This window comes from Acartia tonsa, chromosome 3 (genome assembly GCF_053477335.1).
Source record: "Acartia tonsa isolate MP-2025a chromosome 3, ASM5347733v1, whole genome shotgun sequence".
NCBI lineage: Eukaryota > Metazoa > Arthropoda > Copepoda > Calanoida > Acartiidae > Acartia > Acartia tonsa.
Window position 1 is genome coordinate 6,153,623 of NC_137262.1, and position 20,452 is coordinate 6,174,074.

Consider the following 20,452-nt stretch of genomic DNA (forward strand, 5'->3'; position numbering starts at 1 on the left):
TTAATGGTAAACAAATTTTTGAAAGGAAGATTAATTTAAAACCTGTCATTAATAAGCTTGTATAATAGTAATATAATTATGAATAAAAAATAATTCAACTATGTGTAAAACTATTAGCTATAAAGTTAAAGATTTAAATTTTCTATTAACATTAAATACTCAATTAAATATTTGAGATCTCCTAAAATGGTTTTATTATTAGTTTTCAACCGTTTAATATGTATCTATTAAAGATAAATCTTTTATATAAATACTAGCGGCTACGCCCCTAGAGGCCTCTAGTGGCACTTTAAATGTTTTTTTTATTATTTAAAATATGTCTATGTTGCGTTTGACGTTTATGTTTGCGTTGAACTCTCTTTCTAAAATCAAGAAACGTAAAAAAAAGTTCGATTTCTCTTGGGAAGGTGGTGGTACCCTCCCCCAAAATAGTTAAAAACCTTCCCGGGACCTATGAGAATATATATATACCCTGTTAAGAAGAACCCGATCGGTTCAGCGGTTAGCAAACACACGGACAGACAAACATCAAGCTACTTTGTATTATAGATTGACTTTCGAGTATTCATTACCATAATATTTTATTAATTCATGTTTGCAACAAAAGTATATTCCATAGAGTATTAGTTTGTATCATTGTGTACGTCTTTATGTGCACTAAGATCTCGTAAACGGAAAGTTTGTTAAGTTTCCAGAGAAGTTAGGTGAAGAGAATTAAGGGGGGGGGGGTAATTGAAATAACAATACCCTACTTAAATTGGCAGCGCTTTATAAAAAGCAAAGCTTTATTTGTTCAGTCGTTTAAGAGATCTTAAAAAACCACAGATCTTAAACTAATTAAGCAATTGTATTGATGAAAGACATACGTATATTAACAGAAAACAAATCCATATCATCTAAGAAATATAACCATCTCTGTTTGCGCCCATATAAATTGCTAACTAACTACGTCATCAAATGCAATGGCTATGGGCAGTTTCATTCTTGATCAAGGATATGGACAAAAATTATGGAATAAAGTTTTCATATTATTATGACATTGAGTTTTTACTTTTTAAAAAAGTAATTCAAGAGATGATTAGGCCACTAATAAGCAAAGCCCCTCTTTAATCAAATCTTAAATAGTTTGTATGCCTTTCTTTATATATTGATTATTCTTTATTTGGCCGATCAACCTATTATTTTTATAAAATTTTGACTCATCACTCTCTTTTTGTCAATATTTGGGTGTCCGTCTGTTTTTATAAGTTCCAATTTTTGGGATGTTGTCATTCCTGTTAATTATAAAAAGCCTTTGATAGAGTGCCTTTGAATATCATTAGTAAAATATATTCTTCCAGATTTTCTTAAGAATATCAGTCCCCATCCTTTGTTTTTGGTATTAATTTTGGAAATATTAGGTGGGTGGTTTATTAGACAGAACCATAAAAGCAGGGTTGTCATGTTTATGACATAAAATGCTACTTTAGAATTTTCTTCTTTTTTTAGCAAAGCATCGTAGATCCTCTATAATTTAGTTATGTCAGTGCATCTGTCCACGAGATAAAAACTTTAAGAATACAATCTTAATAAAGTTTTTCTGATTTCTTTGTCTTGCTTATTTAATCAAATTTTCATTTAAAATCGTTGTTTTGTCAAGCTTTCATATAACTTTGTATAGCCTTCTTTTAACAATATTGTTAAAATTTACTCAAAACCAACATATCCTATTATATAAAGTAGTAAGCTTTTTTGTCTGTAGTGAAGGATCTCGCTAACTTCTGAACCGATCGGGTTCTTCTTAACAGGGTAGCTTCACATAGGTCCCGGGAAGGTTTATAACTATTTTGGGGGAGATTACCACCACCCTCCGAGGAGAAATCGCCCCTAGAAAAAAATACCCCCATCCCCAAATTTTTAATATAAGTCTAAAAAATAAGTCTTGGAAAATAACCCTTATCAAGTGCCCCTAGAGGCCTCTAAGGGCGTAGCAGCTAGTTAAAATTAAAAAGCAGTCTTAAATTTTCCTACTTGATATCGATGTCCATTAAATTGCTTTCGGTTATGACATTCCAAAAGTTAATTCTAAGGGAAAACTGATAAAAATCTGCTTTTCTTAAACATTTTTTAGATCATTGCCGTATTTTTTTGCAACACAATTTTTTGGCATGAAAAAAATACTTTAATTTTTATTAATGAACTAAAGATAAATAAATAATAGATAGTTAAACTAATAAAAAGCAAATAAAACTATAAGAAAGAAGATATAGATTTGATTGATTTATTTGCCATTAAAAAGCATAATTGGGAATAGTCCCTTTCGTGGCAACGCCCCTTAAGGGGCAATTCGTCGTATTCTTAAAATGTGTTTGTATAGGTTATTTAGGTTAGGTTTGGTGATTGCCCAAGAGGGTTAGACAATTGGCCCCGCAGGGGTAGAGCCTAACACAAGGGCTAGAAGTAGGATAAAAGCTACTGTGAAAAATACAAAGAATCGCCCCTTAAGGTACGTTGCCACGAAAGGTACTATACCCGCATAATTTTTTTTACTAATTTGGTAAATTGAGAATTTATTTTTGGATGAAAGTATATAAAAATATGAACTTTAATGTGGGTTTAAAACCTAATGTTTTGGCAAACATGAACACAGCAAACTAACTTTTTTACAGAAGAAAATATAGGAAGATAAAAAGTTAAATTCATTAATACATCAAATATTATTTGCAACATACTTGTCCTTGTGTAATTACTTTAGAAAGAATTATTTACTTATAGCCTAAATAGTAAATATGAATAAGAAATCTGAAATAGTAGTTTAAAAATACTTATTTTCTGACTTAACATTTAGTTATAACTTTGTATAATAGATGATTTTGCTCAATTTCAATAACAAAAAATGTTTGTTATTATTTTTGTGATGAATAAAGACTTCAAAACCATTCTTTTTCATTTTTGGGGGGAGGGGGGGTGGTAACAATTTATTAGTGGGGTAAAACTATAAAATGCTAAAGACACCAGTTCTCGTCCGATCACAGAAAATTGGCATCAGAAGGTCCAGTAAGCACTAGAATGAGAGACTGCCTAGATATACTTGTTTTTCTATGCTAATATTTTTTACACTCAAAAACAACAAATCTATTCTTTTTTTTCGATGGCATCATCCTTAATGCCTCATCCGTTAGTCTATTCATAAATAAAAAATTTATTAAATCTTTGAATTTTTTCACGACTTGAGCTTATTTAGAGACATTGTAATCTTTTTGTCACCGTGTGATGCCAACAAAATTGTTAATGTAAAGTTATCAAATTTCGTGATATTCAACACCACACACCAGAAACCATAAATGGATGTAATACTTTAAATATCTTAAGCTAAGATCAATACAGCTTTTGGATTTTAAAAAAGAAATATTAAAATAAGTAACAAATAAAATAGCATAGTGGCGTGCACTGCTATTCATCAGAGCGTGAAAAAAGGGTGATGCCAGCCTTCTCAATTTCAATTTTAAGAGGGGTGTTGACACCCCCTACCGCACGCCAATGTTTCTGTTTTTAAATATTTTTAATAAAATCTACCTAGGTGTTATAACATTCACAAATAACGAAGATCGGATAAAACAACATTGAAAACAATCATGAGAATCCTCTTAAGAAATTTCAGACATCTATCTTCTATAACTAGTACTCTTAAAATATCTACGTAAGGTCATTAATGAAATATCGTTAAAACTTAGATACAGGCCACTTGAAATGCTTGATTTATAGCCTAATGTCATATAATCCAAATTTGCTCTTACAAAAGACAAAGCCCAAATTGTGTTGAAATTGTATCAAAAATGATCCATGTGACGTAATAAAATGAGGGAAAAGGGAAGAGAAGTGGAAAAGAAAACCACTAAAAAAGAGATGGATAATATATCCCTCATTTTGGATCTACTGCAGTTCATGGTAAAATATTGCTGGTAACGATTGCTTCCTGTTTCCTGGCAATATTAGATGATTCCTGGATCTAGCATAACAAGAAAAATTTCTGGAGCTACCAATGTTTAACTTTCCTGGTTGCTGGCAATTTATGCATATTCCTGGCCACTGGCATGTTTGAAATATTCCTGTTAAAAAGCATTATTTCCCTTTTTAATTCCCATTTCCCTTTTATTACACTTACCCCACAATTAGAGGTTGATAAGATTCACTCTACTCGAAGGGGCTTTTTTGGCATGGTTGTCTGATGTGGTAGGGGTTGGGAGGGTAGTGGTGTTTCTCTGTACTAATTGGGGGAGTTAGGATAAGGTATAAATTTTGCTCTGTTCTACAATAATTCATAGTAAATTAAAAACCTTAAACTGATCAAATGTAAATAATGAATTAGAGAGAGAGGGGGTGGGGTGTGAGACAAGACAAATATGTTAAATATTCTGTATTTCTGATTTTTATCAACAGTTAATAATACAACGTTTACGTATGCGTAAAAAGTAACAATATAAAAGTAGTCAGGAAAAACTTTAAGGGTAATAGGTCCTGGGAAGGTTTTTAACTATTTTATTTGATTTGAGGGTATCATCCACAATCCTTCTAAGATAAACCGCCACAAGAAAAAAATATTATACTTTTTCGGTTTATCGTTTAGCAAGATCCCTCTGTGCACACAGACAGTCAAACACACATACAAACGGACACTTTGTTACTTATAAATAAGTATGAAACTTATTATGAAATTGTAACTTACTTTTCCTAAATATTTTGCTTTAAATTAAAATCCTTCACTACTTTATATTGTAGATTATAGCAGTTGCACCCCTAGCATCATGAAGCTCCGTTTTTAAATTGGAAGAAATTGGGCAGAAAATAGCTTAAACAATAGCCTAAAATCATCATAGGACCTTGTGAAGCTTCTCTAAAATTAAGAACTCAATCGAATCAGTGGTTAGAGAGATCCTTATTGAGAAACAAACAAATATTGCTATATTGTCAAACTTGCCTACTTGAGTTTACAAGCATAAAAAGGAGGGAAGATAATTTGAATTTAAAAAACCCGCCAAAAGTATCAGAGATTCAGGACATAAATGTGCGTTTTAAATTTAAAAATGGGTAACCAATTAGCTTTATCGTCAAGAGGTAACTTTATCTTAACTCAATTACCCACCAATTAAAACCCCATATTTTATAAGACGAAATTAAGATTCAATTTACTAATTCGTAACAATAACGAGTATTATTATAAAAATAAAGATACGGGATTGGTTGTGAGGTCGTTGGGATGCCATTCAAATTTTGGCGCGCAAGTGTTAAAACTTCTCTTCTCCTCCCCCCACCTCCCCCCCCCCCCAAAAAAAACTAAACCATCAAACCTGGCCGCGGCACTTTTTTATAATTAGGTTAGTTTAGGTTACAGGGGCTAGTATTAAGTTTTGCATTCCATAGGCGCTCAAAATCGTTGGTTTTACTGTTTGATTTCAGAGTCTCACTTAGAAAAAATTAATTTATTAATTAATATGTTTAAAATTACGAACGTATCTCCCCTTTTTATTTTATTATAAAAATATAGAGGACTGCCCAAATTTTGGCGCGAAAGTGGATATTAAGATAGAAACAGTTAAATTTAAAGGTAAAGACCCCACTCTCTTAAATCCTTCCCCCACCTCTATTAGGAATGCACATAAAATAATTGAAATTACTGTCCCTTTTTAATTGTTGCTGTTTACCCCCTAATGAATTGTGAAAAGGGGTATGGGGTAAAAACTCCTGTAAGCCAGTAATCTTCTGTCATTGCTGGTAACTTGGAAAATTTGCAGATTGCCAGCTAACAGGATCCTAGGATTTAGTGGAATTTGCGTGCTGCTGGATCCAGGAATCTTGTAATATTGCCAGGAACCAGGAAGCATTCGTTACCAGCAATATTTTACCATGAACTGCAGTAGATCCCTCATTTTTATTACGTCACATGGATAATTTTTGACACAATTTTAACACAATTTGGGCTTTGTCTTACAAAATCACGTCAATATTATGTCAACCACTCTCTCAAATGACATAATGTCACTCACCACCATACAATTATATTGCATGTCATCACACTGCCTCTAGGTTTAACAGTGCTACGAATATAAACTGTCAACTGTCATCCAAAAATCGGAAATACTATTTTAGTTTAACGATAATGTGCATTCCATAATAATTTCATTGATCTTTTAAACAACCCAATGCTTAAGTATTAAACTTAAAAGATACTAGCTGATATTGGTTGTTGACATCATTGTTTTGGTTTAAAAAGCAGAACCTTTCTATAATTCTGATTCCTTTTATAGTTAGTTAAATTTAGAAAGCGTAACAATTCTATAACCGTTGCCATGGTTTACTTTATAATAATTTTTTTTTATCATATCTATATGATTTTTGGAAAATTGATTTTTGAAACAACAAATCACAATTTAATAATCGAAGCATCTCTATGATCAAGTCTTAAAAAGTATGTACTTTCTTACATCAAATTTACTTAAGTTATATTTAGATTTATACATTTGTATTTTGCTTATTTTGGTCTGACACTCTACATGTTCTACATGTGTCAATGTTCGTTTGTCCTACCGTTTTGAAGCTTCGCTTTTATAGATGTTGTCACCATTGTTAAAAAAAATATTCTTAGTCACTGTCAAGTCAATTTAATTGTAAACAAATATTCACAAACAACACAAGACAATAAAACAAATAACTTTATTGTATGCAAATAAACCCTGTAAAAAAACAAAAAAACAAGCAGATTTTAAATTATTATATAAAAGTAACAGGATGTCTATTTTGTGGGTGTGTATGTGTGTGGCAAACAATCTGCTTTACAGTAAAGTTTTTCATAGGTCCAAGGAAGGTTTATAACTATTTTGGGCGAGGGTAACAATACCCTGCTATGTAGGATCTACTCCATCCTCCCCTTAACTCAAGTGCTTCCAGAGGCCTCTAGAGGCAAAACTACTAGTAACGTATAAAGTGTGCATATATACATAATGGAAATTTAAATTTATTCACAATGACACTTTTATTCAACAAAAGAAGCGTAATATAATTCATATTTAACTAGATAACTTTGATTTCAAACTGTCAAATCACTATAACTATAATGCAAAAAATGATAAGTAGTAACTCATTTCCATGCATGCTATACACCGCATGCGTTTCTCACTCTTCCACTTAACAACTCAATCTGTATTACCTATCAAGTTTGCGCCATCCATCCCTGTATCTATCTATCCATCCCTGTGTCTATCTATCCATCCCTCGGTGTCTATCTATCTATTTCTCTATGGTATCTATGGGGATACCGTGAGCTTTGACGCCTACGCTCACGCACACTAGTGCTGGATGCGCGAACAAAACTGTAATATTATATCATTCAAATAATGGAAGCTCTTGAGAAGAAAAAAATCTAGCTCAACTGGGCAATCATTTTTCGTCAGCCTCCTGTAACCCGTTTTTTGGTAAAGCGAAGCTTTTCTTTAATTAGTTTCAGTCCGTCCGTCAGTCTATATAGAACTTTCCTATCGATTCCAAACTTTAGATAATGATTTATATAACAGTATGGTTCAATTTCGAATGCATAGCACCTATATAATCGTTACCAGAATTTTGTGCGTCCATTTAAATTCAACAACAATTTTTTTGTATGAAATAATTATCACTTAATCTAATTTTTGAAACTATGATTCCTAGGACAACAGGATAAATTATTATAAGGCATCTCTATAATCAAGTCCTAACAGTGCAAGTATGTCCTTATGCAGTATCCTGTATTTATCGTGGCTCAACACGTAGCGCATCCGCTCGTCGTCGGGAAGGTGATAGGTTCGAATCTCGGGCCGACACCGCGTCATAACTAAAGACGTTAAATATGGTTCCTACTGCTGCTATGTCAGATGCGCGACATAAATAGTTAGAGTAGGGGGAATGCCTTGGCCCAAAACAGGCGCAACTCGTTACCATGCACAGTTGGGACTTCTCAGACAAAGGTCGTGCATCACAGAGAGTTGGTTGTCTGATGGATGTTACTTAGCCTAATATCCTTAGGTGTTTGGACAGAGAAGGGTGCGTTAGTCATCCTTAGTTCTCCTGGATTGCTGGACCAGGACCTGGACAGTACATCAAGTCGATAAGGTCCGGTACTGCAATCCCGCCCGTACGAGGTAATCTAGAGGTAATCCTGTATTTATGCAATTTTGCAACAAATTTAAACCCATAGATTAATAATCTGCTTACTAGTTTCTGACACTCTACAAATGTTAATGTTCGTTTACCATACCATCTGATTTAAGTGCATCGATTTTCTGGATATTGCCATTTTTGTTAACTTTGTAAATTAGATATGGATGTCAACACCCAATATTAATAACATTATAATCCGTCTGTAAATTTTTGAAACACCTAAACCAGTTTGTCGAGTCCAGCATGTATTGTTAACTCTCGCTAAGTATTGTGTTGTTTTACAGGAGCAACCCATTCACACAAAAGATGGTCCTAAATTTTGTTACATTTTTGAACAACACTCTTATCTTCCCTGCGTAGTAACCAACAAAAGCTGCTGTGATTCAAAAGACAAAATATTTCAGGAACCCGCTAAAATGCACGCACAAAATTAAACTAGAACCGTGAGCCCGGTTTAAACTTGTGTTAAAATATCTTAAAATATATCTTTGAGGAAAATTCGCGCTCTTGAGAGGCAAATTTTGCACATCTTTAGAAAAAAATCATTATTCTTTATGTAACACACTATCTTCCTATGAAAGAAAAGCAAAATTTTGAAATTGAGTTTCAAATAATTTCGGATAAATTTTTAATATTTTATTCAAATTAATTCCCTTTTTATTGATTAAAAAGGTTATGAACTGCTACAATTGCAATAAATTTCAAACCCTTATTTATATTTTATATCCTTGTTGCGAGTAGGGTGAGGGTAATCGCAGGTAAATTAATTTACAATAATTATTCCCCCACTACTCTTTTTTACAAGTTAAAAACAGCAAACAAAGTCTAATTTATCCTTCATTATCCTTTCTGTGTAACCCTGAACTGTTTGAAATACCATCTTAGCCAGGAAGGGAGGGGATTTTGGACTATAAATTACATTGGTACCAAGTTATCTTATTCGTTGGCTCAAAAACTTGGGGCTTGAGTTTTGATTGGCTAGTTTCAAACTACTAGTTGCCAAAATTTACAACCAATTAAGTTACTCAAAGGGTAATCTTTTCTGTCATCATTGGGGATGTATATCAATTTATCGGCCATGTTCTTATCCCTTAAAATCCCTGATCTTAGCATAATCCTGGTATCACAAACCACCCTTCTTAATGATTATATTAAAACTTTCAAGTGTGACAGTCCATTTCTCCACATACCATCAATATAAAATACCGTGATTTAAAGAAACTCAGCCACTCTAAAACCCAATTTTGCGCTATTTTGTGGATTAAGAATAACAAAGTTAAGAAGAGGATACTCCCCATATCATGGTGTTCAAACAATAATACAATTATTTTTAAAAGCGAAGCTTTTCTATAATTAGGGTTGATCCGTCCGTCCGTACGTCCGTCCGTTACAAACGGATAGCTTTTTTCGTTAATTTAGGCATGTTAGAACTGTCTTATCGATTTCAAACTTTGCATGGTGATTCCTTTAGTAGTTAGGTACGATTTAGAAAGCGTAGCAACTCTATAATCATAACAAGAATGTCCGTACATCCATTTTAAACATGTTGATTTTTTGATTTTTTTAGCAACAAATTTTTATGTGATTTAATCATCCGATTGATCTGATTTTTGGTAAGTTGATTCCTGGGACATCAAAGTATAATGTTATAAGCAAAGCAACTCTATAATCAAGTCCTAAAAATATAAGTATGTCCGTAAACATTATCCTGTATCAAGCAGTTTTTCAACTAATTTACTTACAATTTTGCTCCGATTCTTATACATTTATATTCTGATTATTCAGTTCTGACACTATATAAGTGTTAATGTCCGTTTGTCACACCTTTTCTGTACTTCGCTTTTATGGATGTTGTCATCCTTGTTCTTAAAAAACTAACAAAATAATATCAACAGCCTACTTTCATTTCTATAAAGTTTATATAAACCATCTAATTTAATTTCAACAAGTTACTAAGGTGAATATATTTTCTCGTATTCATTCGAATCCGGTGGATAGGAACCGGTTCTCATCCATACGAAAAAACTATGTCTAGCATCTTATTATATCCAGCCTTCTACGAATATAAAAATGTACAATCATAAGATTAAAACCAGTTTTTTTAGCCCCGAGGTGCCGAAGGCACGGGCTGTTTATAATACCATGCGAGAAATAACTATTCTTTCATCAATAAAAATCTGCCAAAAGTTTTCACTTTTGGTTCTTTTTGTTAGTTTGAATAAACACAGATTTATTTGGGGGTTTAACATTATGGCAAGTAATAGCCTTTGGTTATTAGACAAGAATGACAAAATCCATATTGACAATAGTTAATAATAAATATATTAAACATTGCCTAATTAGCATAATGAAAAGCTTTGATTATTATTAGGTAAAATTTGCGGGGATAAAACAATAAACAAGAAAAAGTCTGATTCAGATTGATAAATTGTTTGATAAGTTTGGACACAGAGCTACTTATGATAGCAGGTATAAATTTAAATACTGCTTTTCCCTAAATGAAAGATATAATATAAACTATTGAAAGAATATATCTATAATACAAAGTAGCTTGATGTCTCTCTGTCTGTCCGTCCGTCTGTCAGTCCCTAAAGATATCTTGGTAACCAATGAACCGATCGGATTCTACTCTTCAGGGAATATACCTACTGGTCCTACTGTGGTGGTTTTAGATTATTTTCTTGGGGGATGGGACACCCCCCCCCCCCCCCAAAAAAAAAACAAAAAAATCCCCCTCATTTTTTTTTATTATTTTGAATTAGTGGTGGCAGCACCAGGTCCAGAGGTACTTATTTTTTTTAATTACCTCTTAATAAGCCCCTAGAGGCTATGGGCGAATCCGCTAGTGTATAATATAGAATTGTAGCTACGACGCCGAATATCAAATTAGGGCAATCAATGCACTTTTATGCATCTTAAGAATTACGCAATCACATAATTAAATGAAAAAAATAAATCTGCAAAATATTAATGATTTCTAAATATGCTTTTTTTGCAACACCTTGAGAATCAACGTTATGCATTAACATGAATCTTAAGGTATAAGATGATAGACGATAATTTCAATTAAGATTATCCATCTGTGGTCTAAAATTATTGTTCGACTGCTATTGTATACCAACCAATCAAAATTTAAAATTTTGGATCATATACGTCCAAGGAGGGTGTTTACCCACATCAAACTTTGAAACCTCATTTAAATCTCCAGAAAATATATTGGGTTACCACCCTCAAACATTTAAAACCCCTCTTCTTCCCCCACCCTCCAAAAAAAAACTGCTTGGACGTCCTTGTTTTGAATGCCGACGTTTTATATAACAGTTTGGGTACCAGTATCCCCAACCTCCTTGAAAATAAGTATCATAGATTAAATATTTTTATTGCTGTAAATATTTTATTATGTATTTTTAGCAGCTAATCAATGATTATGTATTAATTTTCTATTTCTAAATTAGGCCGTCAAAAATCATAATCATTTAAAGATATTGTACAAAGAAAAATATTCGAAAACTTAAAGTGAACTTAACACAACATTTTAACATAATAATACTAACATGAAAGAATTTGAATTTGTTTTTATGGCACTGAAATCCATAAAAAGCTCCATTAATGAGATAATAAACAATGGCAGAGAAATAGATTATAAAAAAACAGAGCTGGATCTTTCAATCATTTTAGTGGTGAGCCAGATCGGGGAGAGTCGAATTTCAGCCAATCACAGCGCGGCATTTCATAAAATGCTGTATTCTCATTGGTGGAAAGTTGGCTCACCCCGATCTGGCTCATTAATAAAATGATTAAAAGATCCAGCTCAGGAGAAAAGTATTTCGTATTCAAACAAGGATAATAATGCATAGAAAGAGCGCAGCAATAAAAGTTAAACAACCTTTTATTGAAAGGCTATCCTAGTATACAAAAAAATCAGTTTTTTCTTACTGTGGCAAAAGATCTCTTTCATGGCTAATCCGATTGCTTTCCAGTGAAGCTCTGAAAATACCTTGCGCTTGTTTTATGATATTCACTGCGGGGGCAAAGAACATTACATTCCTTAAGGCTTCTAGTGAATTAAAATACTAATAACTAAGGCATAAAGGCAATTAATTGTTGACGTTCTTAAACAAATGTACAGACTAACCCTGTTTTTAGAATACAAAGTTATCAACGAAAATCAAAGTATTTCGGCTTTCATTACAATTTTTATTGTGTTTTTATGAATAACATGCCATGTTACATAATAATCGAAGCACAACTGTTAGGATATAATATACGTTACTGACTAAAAACTACAATATTAATTGTATTAAAGCAATATAACAAGAACAACAATATTCATACCCTTGATTGATTAAACATAATAGTGCAGCTTCATATGTCCCAGGGTAGTTTTAGTTTAATAGATTTTTAGATTTAAGTGAAAGGTTTTATGCTATTTTATAAATCTTTATTGAAGAAAAGAGAACCTCTTGATGCCAGGGGCGTAGTCACTAGTAGTGTAATAACATGTTAAACATTACATTTTCCATGATATTAAAATGTTCTTTTTCTTATAAAAATTGCCAGCTTGTTTTTCTGTGCTATATCAGGATAAAATCGTCCTTGTTATCTAAAACTATGTATAGTTTTAAAGACACAATGTTAAATTGAAACAAATTAAATAGTAGATTTACACCCATTAGGTTAAGTAACATCCAACCCTTTGATTGCACGATTTTGTATGGAAGTCTTAATGGGTCAAGGCATTCACCCTACACTCACTATTAGTGCAATGTTCCATCCATAGCAGCAGTGGGAACAATTTAAACTTCTCTAGTATGACGCAGTGGTGTGGTCCAGACCCGAACCTGAAAACTCCCCGACAGTAAGCAGGCACGCTATCATTTACGCCACTGACGCGGGTTAAATTAGAGTAGGCAAATATAAAAATACAGACAGAAAAGTACTTGAAGCAATGCAACTCATCCGAAACAAAAACAAATGCATTCATTTTAAATTTTTTTATTGTAGGCTGACATTTAACAATTCATTGTAAACAACAACAGAAATTAATATACTAATATAACCTATGCTTTAATTGGGCCCGACAGTTGGACATAAGCCGACAATTAAACCTATTTAAGTGCTAAATTTTTTTTTATTAATATCAAAACATGAAAATGATTTTTTTTATGCCCTTGCAGCTTTATAAATTAAGTACTTCTCGTCATATTTCCATTTTTCAACTAATTTACCTAGAACGCTTTTTATAGGTCATGCAAGATAATTAAAATATTTAATTAACTTAACGTTTTTAATTAGATCCTTAAGCTTTTTTGATAAATACTTAATATTTCTTTTAACATTATAATGTTTAAAGGGGTGATTGGGGGAGGACTCATCCTCACACCCCCTTAAAAAATAGGAATACCAGCATATCCCTTTTTTCACCACCTGAAACCGCACATCCCCACAAGAAAGTTTAATAAAAAAAAATTTCAAGAGGATTTAATTGTCGAAAGCTTTGCTATAGTCGTTCTTGCGTAAAGGGTTAAAAATAAGATTATATCAGGGTTCGGCAGCCACGCCTCAGCCGCGCATAAGCCTCAATTTTAAACCTGCTTGTGAGCAGAAAAAGAAATTTCAGAAAGAAAGATTGTCTGCTAAAGAGCAGTTTCATACATCCAGCTGAATTTTATAGTGATAAAATGAAGATTTCACTGAGGCTTACACGCGGCTGCCGATCCCTGGATTATAGGCATCAATTTTACCCATATATATAGTTTAACCTCTCTTTCTAAATAGATAAACCTATCTATACCTATACCTATGCGCTTATCTACAAAATACAAATTTAATTATAATATATCACTTATTAATATACAAAACTTATCTTTTTTCTTTTATTTAACTGAATTAAATTTAACAATATATAATAAAATTATGATTTAATAATTATGAATATGATTTGAGCACTAAAAATAACTTCACTTTAGAATGAGTGTGTAAAAGTTACTAGCCTCACTCTAACACACACACACACACACACACACACACACACACACGCACACTGACTCACACACACACACACATAGCCTTTCCCTTTCCTTAACTTTACTTGGAGCGGTCAACTTAAACAAATATTTTCTCGGGCTTTTCTTTTTCTTATTTATACAAGTTGAACATTCTAGTTTTCATAACTTAATATTAATATTTTTACTCAGTACTTGATCTTAATGCCTCAGGTGATGGTTGATAACAACATAAGGCCATACCTTTACTGTAGCTCTCAAGGCAATAATATGCCAACTATTGCAGACAATCAACCCTTTGATTGCACGACCTCTGTCTTGAAGTTTTAATTATTAATTCTGTTGTAAAATGACATCAGCATTATTTAGTTCTCGCATTTGACTTATCAGCAATAGCATGCATTAAGTAAAGCTTTAAACGTCTTTAGTTATGACGCTGCTTTGGCGTGGGATTCGTACCTCTCACCTCCCAGCCCTGGCGACGAGCTGATGCGCTACTTGTTAAGTCAAGTTGTTAGGCAGCATTTTGACCAAATCTAATTAGATTTTGAATAATTTTGTATTAATAAAATAATTATTGAAATAAATACCCTTGATTTTTATTTGGTTACCTTAAAAACTGTTCCTTACTCCTATCCTTAAATGTCCATATGTTGAACACACCTCATTTGAACCAAGAATAGGTTTGGTTCATTCTCCTATTTGCAGGGATCTCAAGGGATAAGACAATGTTCGAAAAATTGATGTACATCTAAAATGCCGATAAGGTAAATTACAGCTTATACCAATAACGAAATTAATTCGAAAAAAATCACGAAACTTATAATTGTTTTTAGCTGTCGTTGAGGGGCAACACATCGTAAAATTGACTACCTCTCCATTTGCCCCCCAAATATTCTTTTAGATTTATTTCACTTGTTGGTTATACCTTATACCTGGGTAAATTACTCCTTAAAGAGATTAAAATTACTGGTTAAAAGAAATGTACACAGTTAGTTAATAAAAACCAATCATGATTTAAGGGTTTTTAAGCCTTATGATTTTTTTAATAAAGATATTTGGTTACCATTGTAATTTACAGTCTAGTGTCTTCTCCGTCCTTTTCTTAATAAATTACCAATGTTTCAATATTTATTAACATATGGAAAAATAAGAGATTTTAATAATCAAAACCTACTTCTGATTAAATAGAGGTGTGCGTTAGATGTGTATTACTTGCTCCTTATTGTTTGGGCGAAGGAGTTTACTATGTGAGTGTGCGTTCGTTGTCTGTTGGGTGTCTGTATGTGTTACCTGTCTGTATGTGTGAGTTGTCTGTTTGTATGTGTAAGTTGTCAGTTTGTATGTGTGAGTTGTCAGTTTGTATGTGTGAGTTGTCTGTTTGTATGTGTGAGTTGTCTGTCTGTATGTGTGTAATGTCTGTATGTGTGAGTTGTCTGTATGTATGTGTTGTCTGTTGGGCGTCTTTATGTGTGAGTTGTCTGTCTGTATGTGTGTATTGTCTGTTGGGTGTCTGTATGTGTGAGTTGTCTGTAGGGTGTCTTTATGTTTGAGTTGTCTGTATGTGTGTGTTGTCTGTTGGGTGTCTTTATGTGTGAGTTACGTGTCTGTATGTTTGTGTTGTCTGTTGGGTGTCTGTATGTGTGAGTTGTCTGTATGTGTGTGTTGTCTGTTGGGTGTCTGTATGTGGGAGTTGCATGTCTGTATGTTTGAGTTGTCTGTCTGTATGTGTGAATTATCTGTCTGTATGCGTGAGTTATCTGTTGGGTGTCTGTTTGTGTGAGTTGTCTGTCTGTATGTGTGAGTTGTCTGTCTGTATGTGTGAGTTGTCTGTCTGTATGCGTGAGTTGTCTGTCTGTATGCGTGAGTTATCTGTCTGTATGTCTGAGTTATCTGTCTGTATGTGCGAGTTGTCTGTTGGGCGTCTTTATGTGTGAGTTGTCTGTATGCGTTAGTTGTCTGTCCTTATGTGTGAGTTATCTGTCTGTATGTGTGTGTTGTCTGTCTGTATGTTTGAGTTGTCTGTATGTGTGTGTTGTCTGTCTTTATTTGCGAGTTTTCTGTATGTGTGTGTTGTCTGTTGGGTGTCTTTATGTGTGAGTTATCTGTCTGTATGCGTGAGTTGTCTGTCTGTATGTGTGAGTTGTCTGTATGTGTGAGTTATCTGTCTGTATGTGTGAGTTGTCTGTCTGTATGTGTGAGTTGTCTGTCTGTATGTGTGTGTTGTCTGTTGGGCGTCTGTATGAGTGAGTTGTCTGTTGGGTGTCTGTATGTGTGTGTTGTCTGTCTGTATGTGTGAGTTGTCTGTTGGGTGTCTGTATGTTGGAGTTGTCTGTCTGTATGCGTGAGTTGTCTGTTGGGTGTCTGTATGTGTGAGTTATCTGTCTGTATGCGTGATTTGTCTGTTGGGTGTCTGTATGTGTGTGTTATCTGTCTGTATGTGTGTGTTGTCTGTTGGGCGTCTGTATGTGTGAGTTGTCTGTGTGTGTTGTCTGTCTGTGTGTGTGAGTTGTCTGTATGTTTGAGTTGTCTGTATGTGTGTGTTGTCTGTCTGTATGTGTGAGTTGTCTGTTGGATGTCTGTATGTGTGAGTTATCTGTCTGTATGTTTGAGTTGTCTGTTGGATGTCTGTATGTGTGAGTTGTCTGTATGTGTGTGTTGTCTGTCTGTATGTGGGAGTTGTCTGTTTGTATGCGTGAGTTGTCTGTTGGGTGTTTGTATGTGTGTGTTGTCTGTTGGATGTCTGTATGTGTGAGTTATCTGTTTGTATGTGTGAGTTATCTGTCTGTATGTTTGAGTTGTCTGTATATGTGTGTTGTCTGTTGGGTGTCTTTATGTGTGAGTTGTCTGTTGGGTGTCTTTATGTGTGAGTTGTCTGTTGGGTGTCTGTATGTGTGTGTTATCTGTCTGTATGTGTGAGTTGTCTGTCTTTATGTGTGAGTTGTCTGTCTTTATGTGTGAGTTGTCTGTCTGTATGTGTGAGTTGTCTGTCTGTATGTGTGAGTTGTCTGTATGTGTGAGTTGTCTGTCTGTGTGAGTTGTCTGTCTGTATGCGTGAGTTGTCTGTTGGGTGTCTATATGTGTGAGTTGTCTGTATGTGTGTGTTGTCTGTCTTTATGTGTGAGTTGTCTGTTGGGTGTATGAATGTGTGTGTTATCTGTATGTGCGAGTTTAATGTTGCTTGTAAGCCCACGAAAATGAGGACTATGAAAGAAAGCTTTCTATTAAGCATGTTCTATGTATGTACAATTTTTCTTAAAGGTACAGTGTGTCCAACAAATGTTATAAATGAGCAGACCTTTTCAAATAAAAATTATTAAGTTGTACGTCCATTTTTTGTTTGATCTGATAAGCTTTAAAACTAGTAGTTCTTAATTTGACTAAAGCTTTATTTCAGTTCAAATCAGGTTTTAGACTGTTTCCTCTCTACATCCCCCCCCCCCCTGCCCTTCAAATATAAATAGGAATATGCGACAGACAACCAACCCTCCCTTTGATAACACCGTAGCCATGACTCTGGATTAGGTGCGGTCCTTAATCACTATTATTCCAACTAACCCTTTAATAGCACGATCTACTTCTGAAGTCCAAACTTGTTGCGCATGTTTATGGACAGACATACCAATTATAATTATTACTGTTGATGTCACACGCCTGACGCAGTACGATGTAACATTTTAAACATCTCTAGTATGACGCCGTTTGATATAGACTCGAACCCAACACGTTACAAATTACGCTAATGCTACGGGTTATGTTAAGTAGATAATGTAGAACATTTTTTGTCACACTTTTCAGTTTGACTTTATCATAGCAATTGATATTTCCTGTATTTGCAGTCTAACACCTTTCAGAACACTAACAATTGAACTGTTATTTTCTTTAGCTTGCTTCAGTGAGTGATCAACTCAATTTAGCAACTTGAGAAAGCAACATTTTTATGGAACATCCTGCTAGTAATGTGTAGGCACACTTCAGATGTTTATGTGTGATGTACTCTTTTATCTTTCCTATTGATGGACAACACTTTCAGGACGTCCAAGGGTGGGGGGAAAAGTTGTTTACCCCCCTCAAACTTTGCAACCCCTCATTGTACTCCCTTAAAATTTTTAAAAAATACATTAGAACACCCACCTAAATTTACTCTATTACAAAATTACAGCTTGGACGTCCCTGTTTTAGGATTTAGTTAGTTTGGTTTTAACAATTGAAGGCTTTGATAAAATTTATCTAACTTATTAACTTTAAAATTTTAAATTTTAATTAACGTGAGAGTCAAATGACCTAATTTAAGCACTTATGATGAATACATTTCCATCTACTCTTTGTGCTATAATTAAAGAGGGAGGGGACATTGATCAGATCATTACACTGGTACCTAAAGTTTATTCTTAAAAAGGGCTTATAAACTGTGAGTACTTTTACTGAATTTTGTTTGATTAGTACAATGCTAGAATTGCCAAAACGTTTCAACCAATAGTTTTAATCTACAGAAAGGCCAGGGTAATCTTATTCACTGTCATTGGGGATGCATATAAGTTTATCGTCTATTGTCTTAGGATTCCTGTGTAATTGTCAATTTGGGATAAAGAATCAAAGCAAAACAAATTTGCCACCAACGTTTTAAAAAAAGATTGTCAAATATTGTTTTGAAATTTAAGAGCCGAAAGAATAATATTTTCAACAAATACTGTTATAAAAAGTAGCAAATTTTTTTCTTCGCATGGAATGTTTTAAAAAAAGGCAGTCAAACATAGAATTTACGAGCAGAACATATCCTTAAAGAAAATGTACATTATATTAATGCCGTAAGTGTACAGGTATTAAGAATTTTCACGGGGGAAGAAATTTAACAAATTCTTATTTAACTGCCAAACAAAGTATTTCTACATTGTAACTAATAATTCTAAAATAAAAAAAATGCTACTCAGTCTCTACAGCTCAGAAAAGGTAAATTTTTTACTTTATATTGTACTAGCGGCTTTGCCCATAGCCTCTAGGGGCTTTGCCCTAAGAGGTAATTTAAAAAAATTAAATTTTTTTTAAATGGAGGTGTAACTAACATTTGAAACTGATTTTTGAATATATATAAAAAAAAAATGAGGGGGAATTTTTTTTTTGGTGGGTTTGTGGGTGTCCTACCCCCCAATAAAATAGCTTAAAACCATCACAGGAACAGTAGGTATATTCCCTGAAGAGCAGAATCCAATCAGTTCGGTGGTTACCGAGATACTAAGGGACAAACAGACAATAAGCTACTTTGTATTATAGATGACGCTGTTTTAGCTATGATTTTAGAATATCTGAAGGACAATTTATCTTCAATTTATCCATGGCTTAATTTCATTATCCTCAATTTCCAACATTGTAGGAACACCCTAATAAACAAACATACTACTGAGGGTGAGAGGGAAATTAGCGCGAGTTTAACCTAATTTCAGACGAGGTATTTCTGAGCATATCAACTTAAGATAATTATAAGACACGTTGAATCTTTATAATTGTAGTTTTTCCCTGTGTAAATACAAACAAGGATGATAACATCCATAAAAGCGAAGCACTGATACGGGAGGACAAACGGACATTAACACTTGTATAGTGTCGGAACTGAATAATCAGAACATAAGTGTAAAAAAGTAGAAGCAAAATTGTAAGTAAATTTGTTGAAAAACTGCTTGATACAGGATAATTTTTATGGACATACTTACATTTTTATGACTTGATTATAGAGTTGCTTTGCTTATAATATTGTACTTTGTTGTCCCAATAATCAATATACTAAAAACCAGATAAAAAATTTGTTGTAAAAAAAGTAACATGTTTAAAATGGACGTTCTGACATTCAGGTAATGATTAGAGTTGCTACGCTTTCTAAATCGTACTAACTACTAAAGGAATCACCATGCAAAGTTTGAAATCGATAGGACAATTCTAACATGCTTAAATTAACGAAAAAAGCCATCCGTTCAGGACGTACCAACCCTTATTATAGAAAAGCTTCGCTTTTAAAAATAATAAACCTTGGGAATAAGCGTAAATCATAGCATGACTGCTGTTTGATTCAAATCTAGATATCTTATTCACAGGAGATACATTAAAATGTAACCTCATGATGTTAGGTCTAGTGCGTGACACTAACACTAAGAGTATTGGGAATGCCTTAACCCGCATACAGAAGAAGCTTATTGCCATTAATAATTAAAACTTCCAGACAAAGTTCGTGCAATTTAAGAGTTGGTTGTCTGTAATATTACAAAATATACATAAATATTCAAGCT